The sequence below is a fragment of the Podarcis pityusensis genome, assembly GCF_964106645.2.
Source record: "Podarcis pityusensis genome assembly, chromosome: 3".
NCBI classification, from domain to species: domain Eukaryota; kingdom Metazoa; phylum Chordata; class Lepidosauria; order Squamata; family Lacertidae; genus Podarcis; species Podarcis pityusensis.
In genome coordinates, this window is record NC_138026.1 from 45,966,766 (window position 1) to 45,992,064 (window position 25,299).

The window sequence follows — 25,299 nt, forward strand, 5'->3', positions numbered from 1 at the left end:
AGTTAGCCCATATGGCGGCTGCTGACCACGGAGTTGATTCTGGGTAGGATTGTCCTGTAACTTACATCATAAAGGAACAGCCGACTTAGAGAGTGTGTATGAACAAAAACATCTCCCCCAGGTGAACATGCTGTTAGTCATTGCTTTACTCTGTCTTTTCTTACTGATCAATCGAACTAACAAGATTGTGTGAAGTAAAGAATGGAAGTTACCCTTCTCTTAGCACTCAGATTGTAAACAACAACACTCCAAAATAACCATTCAAAACTAAACATGTTGGAATGAAAACCATAGGAACAAATGACTCGACTGAACCTAAACCACTGAACTGCTTAGCATCCAGTAAAAGCCTGTGCTGCAGATAAATTAAAGTGATGACTGAATGGGCAACCTTGCATTAAAAAGCATGTACAAGGATTGCCTCTTTCCTTGAGCTGGTGCCCACTTAATCACAGTCCCTTAATTGGTCACAATTGATATCACAAAAGCGCCAATCCACAATAGGACCCTTTAGTAAACCTGAGTCACTGAAAAGCACCCAGAAGCAGGATAAAAATGCTTGTTAATATAGTGCAACATCCCCCATTACAGTCCCACAGCTCCCACCCCCACATAGCTAGAATTGCAAAGCTTGGGGGTGCCGCAGAATCCCTACAAAATCCCCACAGCCCACCTTACGACAAATGTGCAGGTCTAAAAACTGTTGAGATTAGAGGGAATGTAAAGGTAAAGGTACCCCTGCCCGTACGGGCCAGTCTTGGCAGACTCTAGGGTTGTGCGCTCATCTCACTTAAGAGGCTGGGAGCTGGCGCCGTCCGAAGACACTTCGGGGTCACGTGGCCAGCGTGACGAAGCTGCACTGGCGAGCCAGCACCAGTGCCGCACACGGAAACGCCGTTACCTTCCCTCTATAAAGCGGTACCTATTTATCTACTTGCACTTAAGAGTGCTTTCGAACTGCTAGGTGGGCAGGAGCTGGGACCGAACAACGGGAGCTCACCCTGTCGCGGGGATTCGAACCGCCGTCCTTACAATCAGCAAGTCCTAGGCACTGAGGTTTTACCCACAGCGCCACCCGCGTCCCTTAGAGGGAATGAGGGAGGAAGAAAAACAAAGAACAAAACTAGAACCATCCAAGTGCAACATTTTGATTGGTTTTACTTATTTTACTTATTTATACAATTTCACTATTGCAAAAAAGGAAGGAAGGAAGGAAGGAAGGCTCCAGTATTTATTGTTATTAAGGACCAAAATGCCAGAAATTAGCCTGCTGAATTAAAAGCTGCATTGCACTGAAGAACATGCACTTAGAGATACAGAAGATGAGCAAGCTGATCAAGTTATTTCTTCTCTATACTTTGCATTGTGATATGGCTATTAGTAAAAAAGACCTTTAGAAGGAGAAACATCATTCTCTCTGAATTCATAGACAACTGAAATCATTCTGATAAACATATCTTAGCTTATTAAACCAAAGTATAAGCAGTCATTTTGTTTGTGTGTAGAGTCCCTTCATTCCTCCTTTAGTCTGAACTGAGATAATATGGTGACATGTCTTTGAACGACTCATAGGATTAGATCATCTTCAAGCCCTTGTTTAATATTCCAGCTGGTTCTAAAGTTTACAACCGTAGTTCCCAAATTCCAATGATAACCTGGTACAGTAGAATTAAATATATGGCTACTGTATAATCATGCATTTTGGGGGAGTAACCAGATGAGCAGAGCATAATGAAACACTACCCTTATTTAATGGAAATTGGCAAAATATTTGACTATGTTATATATTGGTTTATTTTGATCATGCAGGTTCTGGCTCTCATCAGGAATATGCTGACTGGAAATGGCAGAATAGCAGGTAGGGGATACTTCCTTTCATATACTCTGTGGAGAAGGAGATTTGAGCACAAGAGATTGTATACATCATAGAAGAAAGTTAGTGGACATTGATCAATATTGTGTTCAGTATATCCAGGGCTTTTTTTCAGCCGGAGTTCACCGGAGCTCAGCTCCGGCACCTCTCAGGTGGGTGCCATTGCCATCTAAGAGAACAAGGGAGAGGCACATGGTGAGCTCTGGCACCTCTTTTCCTAGAAAAACAGCACTGAGTATGTCTTTTAAAGCACAGAAACCATTTCCATGGAAGCTTTGTGAATATTAAAGCATACGCTTTAGAAATCCATTATAATTGTCACCTTTTCGCTGTATTGTGGGTAAGGTTTGTTTCAATGCATATGAGGAACACAAGTGCCAACTGACAATATGAAGACGCATTTCACTCCTAGAGACTGAGAATATGTCACAGCATTCTTAAAATGATAGCTTTTCAAAGGCTTAAAGCTGGACACTTCACATCACAAGGGGATATTCAGTATTTCAAAAACTTATATTGGGCAAATTTTCCTATGCCATTCTGCCCTAACAAAATCCATTTCATGTTTTTCTAATGATTACTAAGGCAAGAGATAACGTATTTTGTATGATTGCTGTGGCTGACATAAAAATTAGAATTCGTTACCTTTCAGAGTGTAGTAATAAAGGGGCAAGGGGCAAGGCACTTCATAGTGCTTTTACTTTTTAGCCTTATGAAAATCTATGTGCTTCAACAGCAATATCCATGTGCAGTGTAATATATGTCTGTTAGCAAATACAGCTAAAAAAGCTGCCTCCTGGGGAAAAAACCATTTTTGAAAAGACCTGCTCTAAAATCAAAATTGAATTATCTTGGTCAATATTTTTTGCTTTTAATTTTAATGGCAAATATTAATAGAGCCCTCTAAATAAATAAATAAATAAATGAAAAGCCGGGGACAAACTGATCCCCCTCATCCCCCATCTTTTGTTGTTGCAGCACTGTTTGTATTTACATCCAGTCATTTATTGCCCATTAAAGAAGTAATGCTATGTTAATGTAAGGGAAAAAATCAATGCTACTCAGATCAGTAGCTGTGGGGAAACAGTGCAGCAGCTGGTTTGCAAACAGCAAGCCCACATAGATCAATGAAATTACAAGCTAAATCTGCTGATGCTCACAAACCGCTCCAGCATTGTGAAGTCTAACCTTTCTCAAGTTCAAGATCTCTGGCAAGCCAGCAATTGCTAAATGAAAAGGAGGGTGGGGAGGAGAGAGAAAGGAAAAGAAAGAGAACATATCAGTGGACTTGTTTGGAATTTTCAGCATCATATGTAATATTCCACTTTTGAAGTTATCAGTATAACTGCACGTTTGTAACAGATATAAAAGCCTCTGTAATCTCTAAGTGAGCAATGCTGCAATCTGCACCATTGGGAGATTTTCTTTTCAAAAAATGTTCAAATCTGTCACATATTACCTTGAACTGTAACACTGGAGGGGTAGAGAGCACTTCTGTAATGTGTTTCATAATGTGAATTCCAGGAAATAATTTATAAATGAACAACAGCAGGACTTCTGGGATGTGCTAACGGCCTTTTGTTTCATGCCTTGAATGGTTGCCTTAAAAATATTCCTTTAACTTTGTATAATTAAATCTGTACATATTGCAAGATAGAGTCATGTTGATCCTTTACACACATTTGCCACACAGGAAAACAACCACCATGGAAACAGTAAGAATGCAATCCTAGAGAAGTCTGCTCAGATATAACCCCCATGGAGTTTAATGGGGCTTACTCACAGGTAAGTGAGTATAGTATTGCTAATATTATACATTGCTTGCTTATTTTTGATTCTTCACTGAGTGTTGACTATGTGATGCAAAGAATGCACACCTCTGGCATAACCAAGCTTTCCTGCTCACTTCACTGCCAATGGCGGGTAGCACATATTCATCTATTTTCATGAATGCAAATGTACCCTTTTTGGAAGTGAATAGGGAAGTTCTTATAGATATCAGAGGTTTGTGTTTTCCCTCTGAACTCGCTCAGAAACCAATACTATTTGTTTGCCTTTATCTATTCCACAAATGCCAGCTTTGAAGGGGCATGTTTGGTGAAGAGAGGAATACACTGAAAGAGTATGCACACATTCCAGCTTGTCAATATCCTTCTTAAATTGTGGTGCCCAGAACTGGAGACAATAATCCAGGTGTGGTCTGACCAAGGCAGAATAGAGCAGGACTGTTACTTCCCTTGATCTGGACACTATGCTTCTGTTGATGAAGCCAGAATAGCATTAGGTTTTTGTTTTTGTTTTGCTATTGCATCACACTGTTGATTCACGTTAAACTTGTGGTCTATTAAGACCTCTAGATCTTCTCACATGCACAACTGTCAAGCCAGTTGGCTCCCATCTTATATTTGTGCAGCTGGTTTTTCCTGCCTAAGTGTAGAACTTAATATTTGTCCCTATTGAAATTAATTTTGTTAGTTTGAACCCAGTTCTCCAATCTGTTAAAGTAATATTGAATTTTGATTCTGTCTTCTGTGGTGCTAGCTACTGGTCCTAGTTTGGTATCACCTGCAAATTTGATGCACATCCCCTCAATTCCTTCACCCTGTAGAACCCCACTTGTCACTTCCCATCCTTTCCCAGGATGATAAGGAACCATTAAAATCCACCTAACAGTAATCTTATCCAGCCCACATTTTACCAGCTTCTCTGCAAGAATATCATGGGGAACTTTGTCAAAAGCCTTACTGATATCAAGATACACTATATCCACAGCATTCCCCTCATCCACTAAGCTTCAAAAAAAGAAATGAGATTTGTCTGGCATGACTTGTTTTTGAGAAACCCATGCTGTGTTTAAGTAATCACAGCATCCTTTTCTAAGTGCTCACAGACTGACTGCTACCTAGGTCTTCTTTCCTTTCCTTTTTGAAGATGGGGCAACATTTGCCTTCCTTCAGTCTGCAGGGACTTCACTTGTTCTCCAAGAATTATGAAAAGTTATAGACAGAGGCTTTGAGATTACATCTGCAAGCTCCTTTAGTATCCTTGAGTGGAGCTTATGAGGTCCTGGAGATTTGAACTCAAAGTAGCTGCACAATGAGTTAAGCGTATTCGTATTTTGGAGGGGAAAAAACATGATAGGAGATTTAGGGTGGTGTCTAGAGTTAGTCCTATTACCCTGAATAGGAATAATGTTGGCTACAACCCTTAATATTTTATGTAGATGTGAGTGGATGATAAAAGAAACATGTACAGTGGTGCCTCGCAAGACGAAATTAATTCGTTCAGCGAGTTTTTTCGTCTTGCGAGTTTTTTCGTCTTGCGAAGCACGGTTTCAATTTTTTCAAAAAAATCTTCAAAAACCTCAAAAAAGGCTACCACACCGCGTGTTATGAGTTGCTCCCCGAAGTCAAGTCACAACTGCACTTCTTCAAGCAATGCACCCTGTATTACTGTAACGGTTTTAAGAAAAAGGAAACAAACTTGCAAGATGTTTCCGTCTTGCGAAGCAAGCCCATAGGGAAATTCGTCTCGCGAAGCAACTCAAAAATCGAAAAACTCTTTCGTCTTGCGAGTTTTTCGTCTTGAGAGGCATTCGTCTTGCGAGGTACCACTGTATCCTTCCCAGCAAATGGAAACTACCACCCTATGTCCACTTACCTGAGAGTAAGTATGAATGTATTTGATGGGACTTTCAGATTAGACATGCATTGGCTTGTGCTGTGTGTGTTTCACTCTAGCATGCTATCAGCACATCAGGAGCAAGCAGAGGAATGAGGAATTAGTTTGATAGTCTTGGATACTTCTTTTCTTGGTCCAGATAAATCTATCTATCTATTTACAAGATTTCTAGCTTACCTTTCGGAGTGTTACACACATTAAAACCTGATTCACCGTAAACAATGGCCAATAAAAGGGAGAAAAAGAGAGACGTGTCAGATAAATACAGTGAACATCCATTTAATTGCATACTACTGCATTTTTTTCCTTGCTAGGAATTTCTCTCATCCCCAGAAAGATATAAAGCAGATCAACAAGACTTATATAATCCAAAACTTTTGAAGGGTGTATCTGCTTGCAATACCTGTGAAACATAATGATGTGTATTGTTATATTTGGAAGTTATAGACCACAATCTATTTATACGGAACTAATACTTTTAGTCAGCAACATGTACATCGACATCAAAAGATGCATTCAGTTTATCGCGGGAGGCTAATATGACCATCGTGACAAAGATGTGCCTCTGATCTGTTCCTGAAAGAAAGTAGAGAGGCCCTTTCATGCACGGGAGCCTTAGGTGTACATGGGTGCCTCTTTGTGTATCAAGAGCCAATAGACTGTGCTGAGCCTTTTGTCTTAAATCTAATATTTAGGGAACTGAAGGAAACAAGACAAGGATTATCTATGACATTTTCATTTTTAGATACAGTGCTATATTTGCTGGTAAAGCAAATGGCTGTCATGCATTCATTGAATAGTGTGAGTAGTAATAATAATAAAAATCCATCCACTCTGAGCCTAGGATAAGCTTTAATTTGTTCCATAGGCAAATAGGAAAATGGCTGTGTTTGTTTTGCAGCTACAGTAATGCAGACAAATAAAAATGAAATATGTACACTGTAAGAAACTCTTATATTCCAGCACTGGAAACAAAGCAGGCAATGGACGTGGGTAGCCTTTTTGAACCTTCCCTTCCCCCCTACTATTATACCCCCCCCCCAAAAAATCAACAACCCAAGAACATTTCCATACCCAGTGATCCTAAGCAATAATTCCTCTTTACTGCAATAAGTACCTGCTTTTGAGGAAGAGAAAGCTGATGAGCTGCAGGCTTCCCTGCTGCTAAATTCATTTAACAAGCTACTCCTGATGTTTTCTGCTTTTAAGGCCAATGGGAACATTATAGATTCTTTTTACCCCCTCCTCAATATCACAGTGAACCAGAAACTTATCTACTGAGGTAATGGCCCAAGGTTCAGAGCATCAGAGCAGGATATTGTCCCCATCCACAAAAAAGAACATTTACTCAAAAGTGTTGCTTGCTATTGGTATACTGAAGCATACATGGACCTTCGCCCCAGGCCCTTGTATCCTATAATGCTAGTGTGAACTTCAGAATTCCCGTGCACACATAGAGCTCTATACAACCAAAAGCTTCCCCATTATTTGCACTGTCAAGGAAATGTCTGTGAACACCGTTGACCTTGCACATTTAGACTTCTCAGACTTTGAAAAGCCTGGAAAAGTTTGTGCTCGTGATTTTTTTAATGCAAAGTAGAATACAGAAAAGCTTTAACTCTGTGGCAAACAGGGTAGGGGGGCTTGTGTGTAGATTTTGTAGTGAAACTAAAAGGCAACACAGCAGCAGTATGGCAGGAGGTTGGGGTGGAGTGGAGTGGAGTGGGGGACAGCAAAGCCAAAAGTCAGGTCCAACAAACTGACAATTCTCAGCCTTGTGGAATAAGCGTATCCTTACCCTTTTGCCCTTAATGGCTAAGGAATTGTGAGCTGCATCGTTTCTGCCCTGTTGAAAGGGAGAGGGAGACACATGTATCCAGTCTCTACTCTTGTTTTGTGCCTTTTCCCCTTCATCATTCTCACTGCCATCATTAACATACAAATGTATGACTGAAAAAGTTATTATTTATAGAATTTATATCCTGCTCTTCCTTGGGACTGATCTCAGGGTGGGTAACAGCAAAGCAAAATAAAATAAGTAAAAACAGAACTCACAGTGAAAGCAATCTAGTAAAACGTCTGACGTCTGTTATCTGCCACCATGCAGGCTCCCTGTCACACCAGAAGTGTCTGTGAGAAGAGTCGCTTTTATCCAAAAGTTAAAAGTTGCTACTAGCTGAACCTTAGGGAAGGGCAGAGTGTTCCATAGCCAGGGTGCTATTGCCAAGAAGAACAACACAATTGTATAGGTGTTCTTTTGGGATGGCCATGTGTCCTACGTTACAAAGGACAGCTCTCCATTTGAAGGGCTGTCTGACCCAAGTCCAGTTTTGAAAACACCTGGATCGCAAGACTGAGCAAGGATACAGGTCACCTAGTCATAGCCTGCCCTACTACATTGAGATCTATTGCTTTTGTATTTAAATTATAGTAATTATTTCTAATTTTGCATCTATGCATATGGATTAGCATATGCAAATTTTATGCATGTCAGTGCTCTCTCTCTTTTCACCATAAGTGACCTCTTTTACCTTCCTTCCTGGCATGCCACCTAATGCCCTAGTCCAGTGGTTTGGAGATGCAAAGGGGTGCACTTGTTTACAACTAAAGGAATGGAGTGGTCCGTTTCTACTTACGGAATCGAACTCTGCCCCTCCCAAGCCACTGGTGAGTAGGGTGGATTAGGTGCAGGATAAGACGGTGCTATCTTCTTGGTAGCATCTCTTCCACTTAAAATCCACAAAGTCCTCATGGGCCCCAGAGTTGCTTCTCGTCAGTTGTGTGGGGAGGCCGGGAAGTAGCATGGGCAGAAGTCCTTTGCATGCAGACCTCATGGAGGCCGCGCTATGAGCTGTTTGTTTTGTTAAAACAAGTGTTTTTGAAGTCAGGAGTCACTTTAAGATCTGTCAAACTTTTCCTGTCAACCTTCAGAGGTCAAAACCAGATGTGACACCTAAAATTCAAATGCAATTAGTTGGAGATTTACTGGGATTGTATGCCAATCTCCCAGTAGCTTAGAAGTGACATAGCATCTAACCTTTGGCAATCCCAAGAGAGGTTCAGGTGGTTATAGCAAACTATATTGGGGAGTAGTCCAGCATGCTGCTAAAGGGAGAAAATCATAACCCATGTTTTCACTGTGTAATTACCACATATGCACAGAAACAGGCCCACAGCAAATACTTGGGCTCTTAGTACACAGCTGATGTATTTATTTAAAGTGCTGCTTGTACGACATGTTTTGCTCTTGGATCATTAAACTGAAGGACTTGTACAGCCATGCTTTTTAAATGAACAATGTTTTAATTAGGTGGTGCACAACACACTAGATTCATATCAAACAATCAAAGTTCGGTATGTACCTTCTCAGTCCTTCACTTTCCACTATTCTGGGATAAATGTACCATAGGTAAGGCACTAGTCAGTTCATGTTATGTGGTGCTGTGAGTAAAAGAGTTTACACTAGAAACAAAATGCACTTTGTGTTACGCCTCTGCAATGGGCACTATATGAGTTTGAAGATAATACAGCTCCAACAGGCACACTAGCCTAAATACAGTCTCCAATCAATACTGTATTCTGCCTTGACAGAAAGCTGAATTTTTATCTGTTAAATGTGTGAGCTTGGGGCAGCTATGTGTCTGAAGTGGTTTAAATCTGAAATGTGATGCACTGCACAGAAAGTTGATTGACATCTTTGTTTATTGAAAAGTATTACATGAACAACAAAACACAGGCAGATACAGAACACTCCATAGCAAAGTGCAGCCGTATTATTTTTCAGTCCTATGTGTGCTGCCTCTTTGATGCTTGTCTGATGTAATAAAGCCACAGGATATAAAACAAACAAGAATCTTTTGTAATCCAGCAGTCAAAAAATTTGGACATGATTTGGGAGGGCAAGGGATGGGGAAGTGTGGCGGTAGACAAGGGAGGAAAGAATGTGATTTGGCAACCCAGATTTTTGTGCTTATTCATCCCCAGTGAAATTAAATCCGAGAGTATTTGATAAGCAAAGTGAATGTGACCAAGTTGTGATATTTTACATGCATGCTAAAGAAGTGAGGGGGAGAAAAGATATTAATGACGAATATTAAAGTATTAAACATACAGAATAAGGAATTAAGTTCCATTTAAATTTTATGTTAAAATAATTATCTGTTTCAATTAAATTTCGCTGTGCTGTATTAAAGCTTTATTCTGTCAAGGTAAATAGAGGTTAATGCTGCTGTTACTTCTACCAATGAAGTATTATCTTTAATCTTACTTTAATAAAATAGTTGTGAATTGCATGGTAGGGGTAATCGCTATGGGTTAATTTAGAGACTTATCAAATCCTCTCATAGAAAACTAGGTGGATTTTTTTTAAAAAAAGAAGAAGAAAGGGAACTCTCACAAAAAATACTGAGAATTACATAAACATGAGCAAAGGGTCCCTTTTTATATAGTCAGGTATATCCACCTGGGCTCACGGAGAGGTGGAGGGGGGGCCACACAGTAAGAAGACCACCCACTTTCCAGTGCCTACAGAAAAGAGCAGCTGAGGATTTCATGGTGCACTTCTGTTGGCCTATATTTTTCACTTGTTTTCTTTTCACTTATTTTCTCATGCATTGACTAGCAACATAACACAAGGACATAAGAAGAGCTGAAGATCAGGCAACTGGCCAGTTCAGCCAGATGCCATACAGAAGAGCCTTTATCTAAACCACAAACTTATTGTTAGCAGAGAAACATAGTAAAGGACTCTGTCATCGTTTTTTCTGTTGGCCAAGAAGTCAACTTTGGAAATAGAAATAGAACGGTAGCTAAAGGTAGGGCATATTTGATGGTGTAATGGAGTGTTGTAATCTGCTGTAGTGAAGCCCCCAAATGTGAAGAATGTGAATTCAATCAGAAATGTGTCCCAGGTTTAATCCACATCAACTCTGATCTTACCCTTTGCATCTATTTGATTCAGTCATATTTTGTTTGTGTGGTAAAATGGAAGAGGGCAAGAGAAAAAAATGCAGGCAATCAAAAGTGAAGCATAAGTTGCAGTAAAGTTATAGAAACACATGGAGCTGTCTTATCCTAGGACATTCTGTTGGTCCATCTAGCTTAGTATTGTCCACTCTGACTGGCAGTAGCTTTCCAAGGCTTTGCATCTTTCTGAGCCCTAGTATCTGAGGTATTTTAATCAGGGATGCCAAGTATTGACTCTGGGACGAACTGCACACAAGGCATGTGCCCAACTACTAGTTCATCCTCAGGTCAGAAGGATAGTAAGCTTGTCATTCATGCAATCACTGATTTGTAGGAAGGAATAGGTGCTTATCCTGATCCAATGGATAGCTAAGCTTTTGGGCAACCCTCTGATGTGGTGGTAGACACTACAGGCATGGTTCTCTGTGGAAAGAGATCCTAGTTTTGATCTATGATATGAAGTCCCGAAAGGTCTCTTTGCATATGCCTTGAGTAATTTGTGGAATCTGGCTTCACAGTCTGTCCAGTGGTTTGGTAAAGTTAGGGCTGCCATATGTCCAGGATTTCCCATTATTATTAACCCATCACCCTAAGCTCAACTTACTTTTTGAAATATGGCAACCCTAGTAAAGTGGTGATTCAGATGCTACTAACAACTTACCAGGGACTTGCATGCCTAGTGATTACATTACACGTTGATACATTATTTCAATATTCACCCAATATCATTTTAAATGTTTCTAACTGTTAACATAGCACCTGTCTTTCTCATTCCCATGCTAACCATGTTTACTAAAAAATGTCCCATTGATTTCCTGAAACTTTCAGTACATAAGTGTGTGTGCACATGTGTGTGTGTAGGAGTGTGCTTTTGGTTTTCACATTCTACGTAGGACAGCCGGGAAAACAAAACAAAATCATTATTCCCTCCCTCGATATTTTTCATAGGCAAAGAGCCATTTGCTTCAGTGTTTTACAAGGTTTAGTGCCAGCAAGGTGGTACATAAAGCCCTACTGAGTATCGAAAGCTGTTTTTATCCTGGAAATATTCAAAGCATGCAGGAGTCTCTAAAGTGTCTGTTCCAGGGATACATTAATGCATTTGAAAGGATATTAAAGCTTAACATAGAGGGGGGAAATTCCTAGCGGCAAAATGTAAAACTGCTTAACAGAATTACATCCAGAACTTTGTGTATTAGATTTGAAAATAAATCATCTTATACTTGCTCATATTAAAGCTGCATGTCAGTTTGAGAGACTTAGAACATTGGACAGGTTTCATTTTTCTGGTTCAGAACCCTTCTGTGGTGTGTGTGCACCACAGAGAAGATGGGTGATGACCTATTTTCCTCTGTACAGAATTTGTCTAATGTACAAAGTTAGGCAGTTCTTAAACAGGGTTGAATAAAAAATAATAATCCTAACACACAGCCCCAAACCTCCAGTTCCTGTAGCCAAAAAGTCTATTGCAAAGAGAGTCATGCATTCATTAAAGAACCTTTTCAGTTTAATGCTTCCAATTAACCTTTACTGAATTTATGTTCTACATTAAGCAATAGATTCTTCCGAAAGGCATAGTGGATTTGATTTCCAGACTAAATGGTAGGGACAATTTTATTTTACTCCACAGTGATTCTTTCTGAGGACCAGCTCTTAAGAGTGTATTCCAGATTACTCAGCAGGAAGGAGAGTTCCTTCTTTCACAATTGCATGTGAAACAGAGGTTGTAAACTCAACATTAGCGAAGTGGTGTGCAACCAGTTCTGGGTAGGGTTGCACTGCCCTTGAGGGAGCAGGTTTGCGGCAGCTTCGATCCAGTTTTGTTGCTAGAAGATCAAGTAGCTTCTGTGGCATGGAGTGGTGGGTGGTTTGCCAGTTGTGTCCTCTCTTGGACAGGGATACTGTGAGCACACATATCCATGCACTGGTAAATGCTGGATTTGGTTATTGTAATATGTGTGCCTTTGAATATGGGCTGAAAGATTTCAGCTAGTACAGTGTGTCTCTGGCACAGCTTTACTGATGGTCACCTCTGCATTTGAAGCAAATGAAATGGACTGAGGTCATACATGCTGGAAATCTAACCTGGTAGCTGTGCTTCCTAAATGGCTGTGATCTAATTGTGTTTACTGAGTGTACACACACCTAAAATGAAGACACAAAACAATAGGCGGAGTTTGACGACATCACACTATTACAAAGATTCAGTCTGTGCAAGCACATCAGCTTCCCAGGAAGAATGATCTGCCTCCCCTCTCTGCATGTGTTGTTTGGGGGGTTCTCCTGTCGCTCCCAGCCAATTTTGGGGAAATGGGGAGGAGAAAGGGGGAAAGCCCCATTGCAAAAGCAGAAGCCCTTGTGCAGGGCTTCTGCTTGCAAGGATTGTTACGGGAAATCCTACCCACGGTAAATGAATTAGAGACCATCACTCCCCACAGTAGCAATGTTTACAGATGCAGCCTTATGTTGCCAAAATGACACAAGCCATACCCAAGAGGGAGGCCTCTTGAGTACTCAAGGAACACCTGAGATTTGCATAGGTACAAGCACAGACCAAAGTGGGTTTCTCCACAAACCGCTAAACATAACTGCACATGGTATATTCCTTTTGTGTTCTTGATTAACTTGTGAGAAGTTGTTTGGAAGTTGCTGCCTTGTGTTGGATATCTAGATGTGATTACCTTCTTGTGGCTTTTCCCTTCAAGCTGTATGATTCAGCACACATTTTGGAGGCCAGGTAATCAGTCCAGCAACAAGCGATTCTGGTGTGATTGTTTCAGGAGGCTTTCTCAAGCCTAGAATCTGAGGAAATCATAACACATTAACAAGGCCTTTGATTATGATACATCAATGTTTTCTTTTTTTAAAAAAAATGACAGGTCACTGATCAGTTATGTATCCTATATTACTTTCTAGTGAGAGTGTGTATTTTCCATTTTTATTTTGTATTATTATTATTATTATTATTATTATTATCCCATTACCCTAAGTTCCCACCACCCTAATGTGGTTTAGAACATTAGAATGCAGTATTCAAAACAGTTTGAAAACACCTACACTTACAGAAATAAGTTGGTTCCTAAAAATATGCACCACTTTGAGTAATTTATAGAGTTGTGGTTAAAAAAAATGTTATAAAGTAAATCCTGTTCTGGTCCAGAGCCAAATTATTCTGGAATTCTTTGAGTATTTATTTAATTGAATGTAAAATTGCTAAGTGCTGTGCAAAGGGCTTTCTTTGTTTTTTTTTAAAGGCCGTGCCAGGAGGCAAAGAATGAAAACTTAAGGATAAGACACATGGTGGGGAAAGGAAAAGAGAAGAGAAGAGAAGAGAAGAGAAGAGAAGAAGAAAAAAGGAAAGGGAAGGGAAGGGAAGGGAAGGGAAGGGAAGGGAAGGGAAGGGAAGGGAAGGGAAGGAAAGGAAAGGAAAGGAAAGGAAAGGAGAGGAGGCAGGTCTGCCAAGATAACCTAGTGTGAAGAGATGTGCCTTAAGAAAGCAGTTGAATATAATACCAAGATACCCCAGTGGTTGGAATGCAAGCGGAAAGTGGTGGAGGTGGGAAATAAACTAATACTGGGATAAGTAGAAAATTGGTACATGTTGAACAAAGGTCCAAAGAAGAGTTTATATAGGCAAAGACAGATTTAGGGGAGCATGACTGGTTCGCTTGCACTGGGTGCCGAGCTGAAAGGGCACCACAGGGGGCACTGCAATGATGAAGAACAATGGAAGGTGAGATGGAGGGTGGATTTTGATGTTGCATGGGTGCTGCTGAAATGTTAAAGCCCAAAGTCTGCCACTGATATAGAGACACTAGACTTTAAGGAGCAAAACCATGGATGGGGTTATTTGCAAGTAAAAATAAGAAGCTTAGAGTGAAAATAAGAGAGAATGAAGCCGGTAAAAGTAATGGTACAAAAGGATATGATCTGGATGAGAAGCATTTGTGGTTATGATGCTATCTGTTCCATGATAAATTTAAGGGAGAGTGCAGAGGTTAAAGAGTCTTAAACAGGAAGGCCAGCAAGAATGTCAACAATAATTAGAACAGCAGTGGCCATACATTTTAAAATATTTAATAAATATGAAATTATTTGTCTTACTTGGTGGCGCCCAGAGATCTTGTGTATCAGGGCACAAAGTTATTGTAAAGAGCCTAGCATATGTTAGTAATGTTGGAGCATGCTTTGGAAGCCATGGCTGACCCATACACTGCCAGACAGTGTATTACATGCTGCGAGACTCTTTCAATAAAGTGTTCTCCAAAGCCATAAGTTTTCAATGCCTACTGTGCTATACAGCTGATTGGGTTGCCACCCAGCACAGAAGGTACTACTGGGTTTTTAAAGGACATGTCCCAAATGTCATTAGATGACCAAACCTACCTTACTGTATTTAGAATAAGAAAAAAAAATTCTGCAGGAAGCTGACAGATTTTGGTGATTTAGTTGCTTTGTCCTCGATATTTATGAAAATGTGTTCATTATTTTAAAATAAAATGCTGTATTCAGCTTCTGAGCTCATGAGTTTTTTGTTTTTGTTTTTTTTTAAGGATTGAGGAGAAAAAGAAACCAAAGTCTTCCAAAGGGGAAGAAATTTCAAAAAGAAAAGGAACGTTTTTCTTGGTGGTTTTCAGTATTTTTAGTACCTCAAAGCAGTTTCCCTTAGGGAAGAGGTTTTTGATCTATGCTTGCCCTGACAGTTTCACGCCGGGTGGGCTCCTGTGACAATAGTCAAAGAGAGAAAGAAAGGTTAATTTTCACAGTGCAGGGCTGAAGTATGGAGCTGCCCCATTGCAGAATGTTGAAAGATTTTGTGGCCTACAATAGAACACCAGGAACTCAGCAGCTGCAAAGAATTATGGTTAAGGGAGTATTGCATTACCGCTAGTTCATGGAATATATATTTTTCCCTTCTGAAAATATATGTGTGGTAAACATCTCAATATTTGAAGGGAGTCTTTTTATGCATAAGTATGTACAGCCCAATGCACTTGTTGTGGTGTCTTTTATTTTCATCCCCCAAAGCAGCCCCTATGTGGCATCCCAAGCTCTTCTTTAAACTTGGAAGACTTAAAAATGCAGCTTGAGATGTGCCTTGAGGATGACATTTCTTGAAGAAATAAAGTAAGAAGCTCTAATGTGTGCAGATCTCCATGTACTTGCAGGCCCAGGCGTTGGGCTCCCTAGCCCCCAACCCCCAGAGAAATCAAAGACAACCGAAACAGGGTTTTGGATCGAAACAGGCCAAAACTTTATTGAATACAGACAAAATACATTTGGCTTGGGCATGGGGCAATTAAATACCAGCATTTGGAGGGGCAGACAGAGACTACAACCTCTCCTCTATCCAAGCCTGAGATTGCCCCAATGCCTAACCAAGTTGTGATGATTCCTATGAGGTAGGCAAAATCAACAGGCTGGAGCCAAAATGCCTGGTGGACAAATTCCTACCTGGACCCAGAATACAGCGACCACCTTAGCCACAGCAAGGTCATAAAACAACCACGTAAACTGAGGGAGGATGGGTGACGAACCTGGCAAGGGAAAGAACAGGTAAGGGCTCCAGGTGCAGGCTGCTTAAATGGCCAGGACACAGACCTGAGGGAAGCCTTCCTGCTCCATCAGTTCCGCCTCCCAGCCCAGCCCACATCCGAGCCTGCACCCCCATTTGCCAATACCAGGTGCAGGCTAAGATCCAGCTCCTGATTGGCGGCACAGGCTTACGCCCGTTCCACCCACCAGGACAGGAGGCCGATCCTGGGATTGCCTTGGAGGAGACTTTGCCATCCATCAAAGCTGTCACACCACATGGGTGAGCAGACTGCTCTTCTCTTGTGCTATTTTGTTTTATAATTGTTTTATCTATAGTTATTGTTTTTGTATATTTGTGTTTGAACCTCTATACGTAAGAACTTATAAGTTGGCACCAGATCATTTTTGTCATACCTTTATGATTATGATTAGTCTGCGGGCTAATTAAATAGGTTACAATGACTTTGATAGTATCCACCTTAGGAAAGTAGCTAATAATCAAGATGTGACATAGGCCTTCCTTATACATTACTTGGAGTAACATGGTTGCTGCTATACTGTGATTTCATACCTTCTCCCAGTAGTGTCTACAAACTTGACTTGTGTGATTAAAATGGATAAGATGGTTTTATAATGTGCTAGTAACACATGATGCTGCTGCTAGTATGTTACCTATCCATGCAAATGGCTAACCATATAGGATAATGCTGCAGATGTTACCTGGAGGAAAGATGCAGGAGCTTTCACAAGATGATATGCCTCTCTAGCTGCGCTGGAATTGAGTCACTAAAAGAACACAAGATGGCATCACCTGCTTTGTGAATTGGAGTTGGAGCAGATGTTTGGGAGACTTGGTTTTTTTGGTGAGATTTGAGATTTGGTGAACCACCTCTCTCAAAACACTAGAACCTAGAATCATCCATTGAAACTCTTTTCAACAAACAACAGGCAGTATTTCTTCACAGAATGTTTTGTTTATGGGCTTCCCAAGACACATTCGGTTGGCCACAATGGGAAATATGATGCATAACTAGTTTATGGAGCTGTACATGATTTTCAAAATGGTTTGATATTTCCTAATGTGAACTTGACCCCCATATATAAACTTAAAGTGGTGTCATTGTAGAGCACAAATGAAATCAAAAGTACGGTAACTTCTGCTTCAGAGCAATAAATAGCCCATTATATTAACTTCTGAAATTAAGGCTCTGATTCATTTATAGTTAAAAGTTTTTTCCCCATTAGAAACAAAGTATAATACTACATGTATCTGTAGTTTTCATTGTGAGATTATTATTATGAAAAGTAATATAATTTTGAACATTTTTTTATAAAAAAAAAGTCACAAGCAATTTTTGTGACCTGCTAGCATATCAGTACTTAAAGACAGAACATTCAGACTATAAACAATACATTTGAAGGGGGGAAAGTATTTGTGCGTATATGGGAAATGGCCAGACTCTAGGAAATGCTTCTGTATTGTTAGCCAGTTTGTGGAATCCCCGGTTCTTCACTTGTCTCATGTGTTTAAATGTTATAACGCAAATATGCTTACATAAAAGCTTATTGATTGGAAGAATCACTTGCTTTTTATGCATTAGTTAATCAGGCTACTGCCTTGAAATTGGTCCAGGAATCCACAGTGGAACCCTTCCTAATTCATCTGTTTAAGTCTCAAATGGTTTCATTGCTTCACTCACTTACTAGCACTGCTGGAATGTTAGTGCTTTATGATTAAAGGATATTGTTGTTCTTTTCATCCATCATCCTAGAGTTCCCTATTAATAATACAGGCTCCCTCCCCCCTTTCTTTCTTTCTTTCTTTCTTTCTTGCTTGCTTTTTTTTCTTCCTTGTTCTGTTTCTTAAAAAGCTACTTAGATTTTCTGTTGCTTTCCATCTTGTTTTCCTTCCTGATGGGCTAGCTAGTTTCAGGAAAATGAAATGAGAAAGGAGAAATGTCATCAGTGCATCTTCAAAACCGTTCCCACTTTTCACTGATTGAATAATGAACTGTGGTAAGACAGAAAAGCAAATTAGGCTAAAATGGGAAAAACTGAAAAGGTGGGATTGCAATAAGAAAAACCCAATTGCAGAGGATAGTTGGAGACTTAGAAGAATGGAAGCAGCAATAACAGCAGTCAGAGGGGTTTTAGTTCTTTTTGCGGTTGAATTATACCATTGGGGAAAGCCTTCAATTATATTTCTCTTAAGACTTATTACTGCAATCAAGAATGGAAACTGTAGATCACCTGCAAAATGTTCACCTCCTATATACATGCAACTGCTCATCGTTTTGCATTTCGTATTAAGAACCTTTGCTAAAATGAAGCAGTCTGGAAGGGGTGGGGTAAATAAATACGTGAAGCAAAATAGTTTGTTTGCTTTTTAATTACATTTCTCCCCTATAGGTAAATGTGCATGGGAGAGAATGGTCATATGAACACCCTATATAATGGGGCTTATTTATCAGGCAGCTGGTGGCAAAGGCCCGGATGTAAGATTGGGCTAGGTAGGAGCAGCGTTTTGTATGTGGGACAGGAATCCTGCCAAGTGAAGCCCTTGGAACATGTCAGCAAACTTCATATTCAATCCACAGCCTCATAAAGAGATGAAAAATGAGCCTTGTCCAAAACTCTTACTTCAGCACCCAGTGGCAAAAATAAAATGTAAGCTTGGGACCTGGTCTCTTGGAAGCTGATTCCACCCTCCCTCCTCCCAACTTTGCAACAGGCCTCTGGTGGTTACAGATATTGATCGTCAGAAAGTAATCTGTTCAGGTTTGGGGGCATGCCAGTACAAATTGTGGACTACATTCCCTTCCCTCCAAGGACATGTTGAGCTTTTTATATTGTCCACACAGCCTCACTTGTCAGCTATCTTATTCATTGCTCTCTCTCTCTCTCTCTCTCTCTCTCTCTCTCTCTCGATCTGTGTGTGTGTGTATGGGGGTGTGTGCATTTTGGGGGAAGGTTATATAATTAAATGCATATCATTGCAACCAACGTTGTTAAACAAGAATTTTTAGTCTGAGGGAACCCTTCTCTCCCCCCCCCCCACCATTTTTCTTCTGTAATCATTATTTGATTCCCTCTGGCTGCTTGCTACTTATTTGTGGTAGTACCATTCATCCATTGAGACCTTTCCATCTGTCACACCGCTTTGCTTCCTCCTCCCTCCCTCCGTCAGAAGATTTAGTTTTCCAACTGTGCCACAGCTGAATTTGTATGCATTGGGTGTGCATTTTTATACAGTATTGGGTTTTCTTCCCCTATGTTCCTGGATGGTAAAATAATGCTGGAGAAGACAAAGCACAGATACACAAGAAAAGCCTGTTCTACTTGTAGAACTATCACCATTTTAATGGAAGAGCTCTGTGTTGCTTCACAGCTGGATAACAGGCAAAAATACGGCTAAGGAGGTTTGTCTCTTCATAGAGATGCAGTGATGCATATTGCTGCCTTAAGATACAGCTGTAAAAGGGTCAGGAGCCCTGAGGGGGGCGGAGAGAGAGAAGGTAGCAATCATATTCAAATGGTGTGTGTGTATGAGAGAGGAAGCTATTGTTTTTCTTGTTGGATAATGAATGCACACCAAGATAACTGCATTTGCTGAAATTCCTCCATGATCCTTAAAACCTCCTTATCATTGGCCACCATTCTCTTTCTGTGGGTTGATTCATATGCCTTTATATTGTAGGTTTTTTTTTTTTTTTGGGGGGGGGGGTTAAATAAAAATGATGGGATTTTTCAGTTCACTTCAGGGGAAGGGAGAGTACAGAGATCATAGCTGGTGGTAATCTGGGTCAACCTGTCTTTCAAACATTTTCCAGAATGTAAAGAAGTATGTTTGGACCACATGCCAGAGTATTTCTAGGAACTTAAAACTGTGGGAGACATTCAGCTAATGATTATTTTCCTAAACTTCATCCTTAAGGATAATATTTCATAGGACTTCATCCTTAAGGATAATTAGTAGGAAATTAAAGCCACAGGGACATTTTCACTATGTGGGTTTAGCAATCTTGATTTAATTAAAAATAATCTGTGGTAGGGACTTGGATCCACTGGAGAATCTTGATGGTAGAAGAGGGGAGGTAATATTTTTTGGTTTTTCCCTTTTTTCTGCCGTCATTACCACCTCTCATGCTGTTCCATAATATCCACAGGTTCTTCAAAGCAGATTGGGCAGGATGTGAAGCAGTGCAAGGGGAAGCAGGAATCTCCAAAACTGCTCTCCTTCCACCTGTGGGAACATCTAGTTAACAAAGTTCTGCTGGAGGGAAGCCTGTACCTAAGCCATAAGCTGTTCATTTTTAAGGAACAGCCCCATAGCTCTGGTTCTCTGAAAATTCTCCTCAGTTTACACGGTAATTAGATAAATAGATTTGCACTGTATATTGAAAAGCATCAAAACTAGTTCAGAGATGATGGCTATGTATGTGGAAATTCTTGTCAAAAAAGCATAAATATATAGTATGAATCTTTGTCTTTGTGTCCCTTTAGGGGATGTGGAGGGGAAGATGCTTTAGCCAGGCAATAACACCTTTGCTGAGTGATTTTTTTCTTCTTTCAAAAAGTCACACACAGGAAGTTATTTTATGCTGAGTCATACCACTAATTGGTTGAGCTACCTCAGTTTTGTCCACGCTGACTGGTATAACAGCTATGCAGTGTTTTCAGAGAGAAGTCTTTTCAAGCCATTTCTGAAGATACCAGGGGTTGAACCTGAGACTTAAAACAGATCATTAGTTCATCTAGCACAATATTGTTTGTACCCAGGATGGTGAACCTTGTGGCCTTCCTGATGTTGTTGAACTCCCATTGGCAGGGCCAATGGACAGAGATAGTTGGACTTGTAGTCCAACAACTTCTGAGGGATCATGAGCTGCCCATCCTTGCTGCCCTCTGACTGACCGCAGCTCTCCAGTTTCAGACTGAAGTATTTCTTGGAGATACTGTGAGTTGTTCCTGGGACATTCAGAATGCAAAGCCTTTGTGCTTCCGTCTGTGAATGGATAAGGGCAACCATTGTTCAGGTGCTACTAAAGAATTAAGCAAGTCAAACAAATGTGCCTTTAGCACCTGTGGGGAAAATAATAATTGGGATAATTTTTTTCTGAGAATGGCATATGATGTTGATCTATAAGATAGCAAAAATAAAATAAAGCCACAACGCAGCTTGAAACATTGATACCATTTCCAACGTCAAACCTTTTGGGGGTCTGGGCAAAAATACGCAGCAAACTGGATGAGAGAAACACAGCTGACTGAATAGAATTCACATCATTTTGTTTTAGAAAGTCTGGGAGGCCTTGTGAAATTGTCTGCCATTTCTGTAACTATTTCTACAAGTAGCCTATAAGAAGCAAATGGGTGCTGAAGTATCACCACCTTTTTTTGGCTGCAGAAGTGTTTGACATAAAAGATACTTCAGTTCACCCGAAATAAACGTCACTCGCAACCTAAATACATTTTGCTGAAAAGCACAAATAATAAATGTATGTGCAGCTTTTGTCAAGGGTGTAGCTATTTCTGGCATGTGGAGTTGTTTGTCCCCCTAAAGCCAGTTTAGTTTTCTTTCTCGAAATTTATGACAAGAGGCATTTGGGGGCTTCAAAGCCACTTCAGCTATCACAGCAGCTTAAGAATCAGGCTGCACTTACATATGCGCGCGCGCACACACACACACACACACACACACACACCTTTTATTGTTGGATGTGATTGCATGCATTGGGAATTGTGGGTGGGAGGAAAAATATACAAGGGGCAGGGGAACTGAGAGGACTTGACTCAAACAAGTATATATCGCCTCTTATACTTATGCCAGTAAAACATAACAACTTGAATGTAGCAAATTAACACTTGAATGATAACTCAAAATGACACTGATCTCCTCAAGAGCAGTCTGTATGCAAAGATGAGTAGTTTATCCAAGGTATGACCACGCATATTTTTATTCAGCATCTGACTTGCAGCATTTTAATTCTGTGGTATTACATGATTTAATAAAAACCTTGTTAAAATCACTGTGTGTGTGTGTGTGTGTGTGTGTGTGTGTGTGTGTGTGTGTACTTGGGGAAATGACAGTAGAGGCTTTTGTTCCAAAGCTGTTGCCTTTTCCTCCCCTCCTAACACTCCAGTTCCACAACCCAGACTGCTAGTGTTAAATGAATATATTTGACAGGAGCTGGGTCTTTTGGGCATTGCAGTAGGTTTTCCTCATCTTGGCATGTGAAGATTGAGAGTGTTCTTTGACACTAGGAGCAGAGGATGTGAACACAGCAACTTTCAGGGCATCAGAAATGTCAGCATAAGGAACAATCAGCAATGTAGACTTGTGCTGAGGTAATTTTCCCACACTATGCCATGAATTCAGTCAACTCTTGCTCTTGTGAATTCTGGCTTGACAGAGTCTCCCTTGTTGTTGGTAAATAATACACAAAGTGTTCTGTCAGCATCAAGAGTTATCCAGTCCCCCTATGTAGTAAAATAAAAAAATATAATCCTGGTGCCTCTGTTTGAAATCTGACAAACATACACTAGCCTACCCTTCAGTTTTGTAGATTGTGCTCTAGAAGTTCATTTTCAAAACATTTCCTTCTACAAAATAGTGTGTTGATATTGCCAAGGTTTCTGAATGCACCTTCTTTCCCAAAAAGCAAAATCCACTAGGAGTCTTCAGAAGGAGAGGAAGGCATTTTGCTATATGAGGTGAAGGACAAGATGGTGCCCCCCACCCCAGTCTATTTACAAAAGCAGAGTCCTCCATTGCACCTGAGGGCAGCAAGATAGTTTCAGGGACACAGGGTGTTACAGTGGGAGGAAGAGACAAGAAAGCCCTGCTGCACAAGCACCCTTCCACTAATGCAAATTTGGATTCGAACTTATGTTTTGTCTCTAGCCAGGAAGTGAGTAATTAAATGGTTAATACAGGAAGAAAGGAAGGAGAGAAGAGAGAAGAGTTCATTTCTACTTTCACACAGCACCTTTGAATCAAACCTTGTGTCTTCCTGCATCGTGAAATTATATGCCTAAGCCAAGTTCTTTCTTCATACTATAAATCTGTCATACTGTACAATACAATAAATTTCAATTTAATTAGCAAGGCTTTGGTTTCTTCAACAACCCATGTTGATTAAAAAAATCTTTTAAATATTTAATGAGGGGGAAAGAAACCCAGAAAAGACAAAAACAAAAACAGTATTGATGCTAAATTATTTTCTGGTCATAAAACAGGGACATTGCAGAAGTCATAACATTTTGACCATTGCTTGATAGTTGTTTGAGACATGGTCGTGAGGAGAAAACACTGGCAGCAATGACTGATGCTAAATTGTTGACTGGCCATGTTTGTGGGATCAAAACCTGTCTTTTAACAAGCTAGAGGATGCCTTGGCAGTGTGCATCTGCAAGTGATGAACCATAGGTCCCCATTGCACATGAACCAGGAAAGTATGGACACAGAGTCATGTTTTGTAAGTTGGCTTACAAATCCTGGTGTGATTTGTAATTGGGAAGCAATTAACCATATGTTGTCGTTCTCGCAGGAAACTATGGTTGCAGCTTCCTGGTTTGGTTACACAGAGGACTGAAGAGGCTGCATGCATATAAAGCCTGGGGATATTCAACTTATTCAGTGTAGACTCATTGAAATTAATGTTCATGACTAACTTACCTCCATTAAATTTCAATGCATCTATTCAGAGTCAAAGCTAATTGAATACATAGGAGTGCACTGTAAATTTTAAACAATCTTGAAACATAGTACAAAGTAATTTCCCTTTTTATTATTGCTAAAACTGGACTGGTTGGGGAAACATGGCATGTAATCCTTCCCAATCTTCCTCTTGGGGAGTATTTCTTTTGTCTGTCTTCATTACACCACTGTGGGTTGACACCATGTTTCTGCACCTTGCCAGCTCCCAATCTCCCAACAGATTTCCAGGATGCCTTTTAGGCTGAAAGCATTGCCAACTTCACTAGCTCCTTGGATCCTGAAAGAACTAGCACATTATTATTCTCATGACTGTCTGGATGTGGAAGGACACTGTTTGCTCTGTGATATTTATATATTTAGGTATCTGCGTCTCTTGATGCATGTTTCACTCATGCTTTCGTTTTGTTCAGCTTTTTTCACACTTCTCATTCACAGGTCATGTTGCATTTTATATTTATTGTTTTGACACTGTAGATATCTGCATTTTAAAAAGATTGGGAAATGACAACCACATATATTCTTAGTTGCACTGTTACTTTCTTTTTAATGCCCTAAAAAAGAAACCCCCACACAGCTCAGCTCAACAGCGACATTTCCCCCAGTATATATCATAATTAATTAATATTCACAAATACTATCATGAGACACTATTTTTAAAAAAGGGAAACAATTTATGTAATCTGTATATGTGTACAGATCTTGTTCTCTTTATTAATACAGAAATTAGAGCTGAACTTAATTATCATGAGTTTCAATTTTCTGCTCAGAATTTGCATGTTCACTGAGGGAGAACCTTTTATTAAACCGCATGAAAACGAAAAGCTTTTTACCTACATCATCTACAGCTCAGAGAGATGTGCAATTTTATTTTATTTTTTAGGTACCTGAGTCTTATTCCTACTCTCTGCTTCCTGTAAATAGCAGGAGGGTTGTGGGAACACGATGCTGGACTACGTGGGCCGCTGGCCTAATGCAGTAGCTCTACATGTGTCCTTTAGTGTATAATTCCTAAAGAAGCCCTCACGTTCTCGGTAACTTCCAAGGCAATCCTGAAGGTTGTTTGATCAAGGAGCTGCACAACTGACTGAACTAAAGCATAAGCAGAGACACATAATATACTTTCTGTAAGTCCTTAACGTAGAGTCATCACACCGAAGAGTTTGAAGGGACGCCGATGGTCATCTAGTCCAACCCCCCTGCAATGCTGGAATCTCAGCTAAAGCATCCATGACAAATGGCCATCCAACATCTGCTTAAAAATCTCTGAAATATACTTGGAGCCGAGAGTGGATTTCATGCTCTTTATTCAGCTCATAGCGGTAAGGAGGAATGGAAGTTCCCCCACAGTATTTGCTTTATATACATTATTTACACAATGGGCTGCACGTGATTGGCTAATTCCGGGATTCTCCTGTAGGCCAATCAGGTTGCGGATTCACTTCCACCCGGAGCTGGATTGGGTGGCTCCTGCGGACCAATCATACTGCTGCATTGTTCTAAGACCAATCAGACTGCTGCATTCTGA

General features: G+C 40.2%; 1 long non-coding RNA gene across 1 annotated transcript in view; it reads left to right on the top strand.

The window, feature by feature from the left end:
* Nucleotides 1–25,299, top strand: part of LOC308472562 — a 197,286-nt gene that overhangs the window by 141,265 nt on the left and 30,722 nt on the right. The window contains exons 6-7 of the long non-coding RNA XR_013983579.1: nt 1,810–1,858; nt 3,567–3,658. This is a non-coding gene — a long non-coding RNA (uncharacterized lncRNA). The remainder of the gene's footprint in view (nt 1–1,809; nt 1,859–3,566; nt 3,659–25,299) is intronic.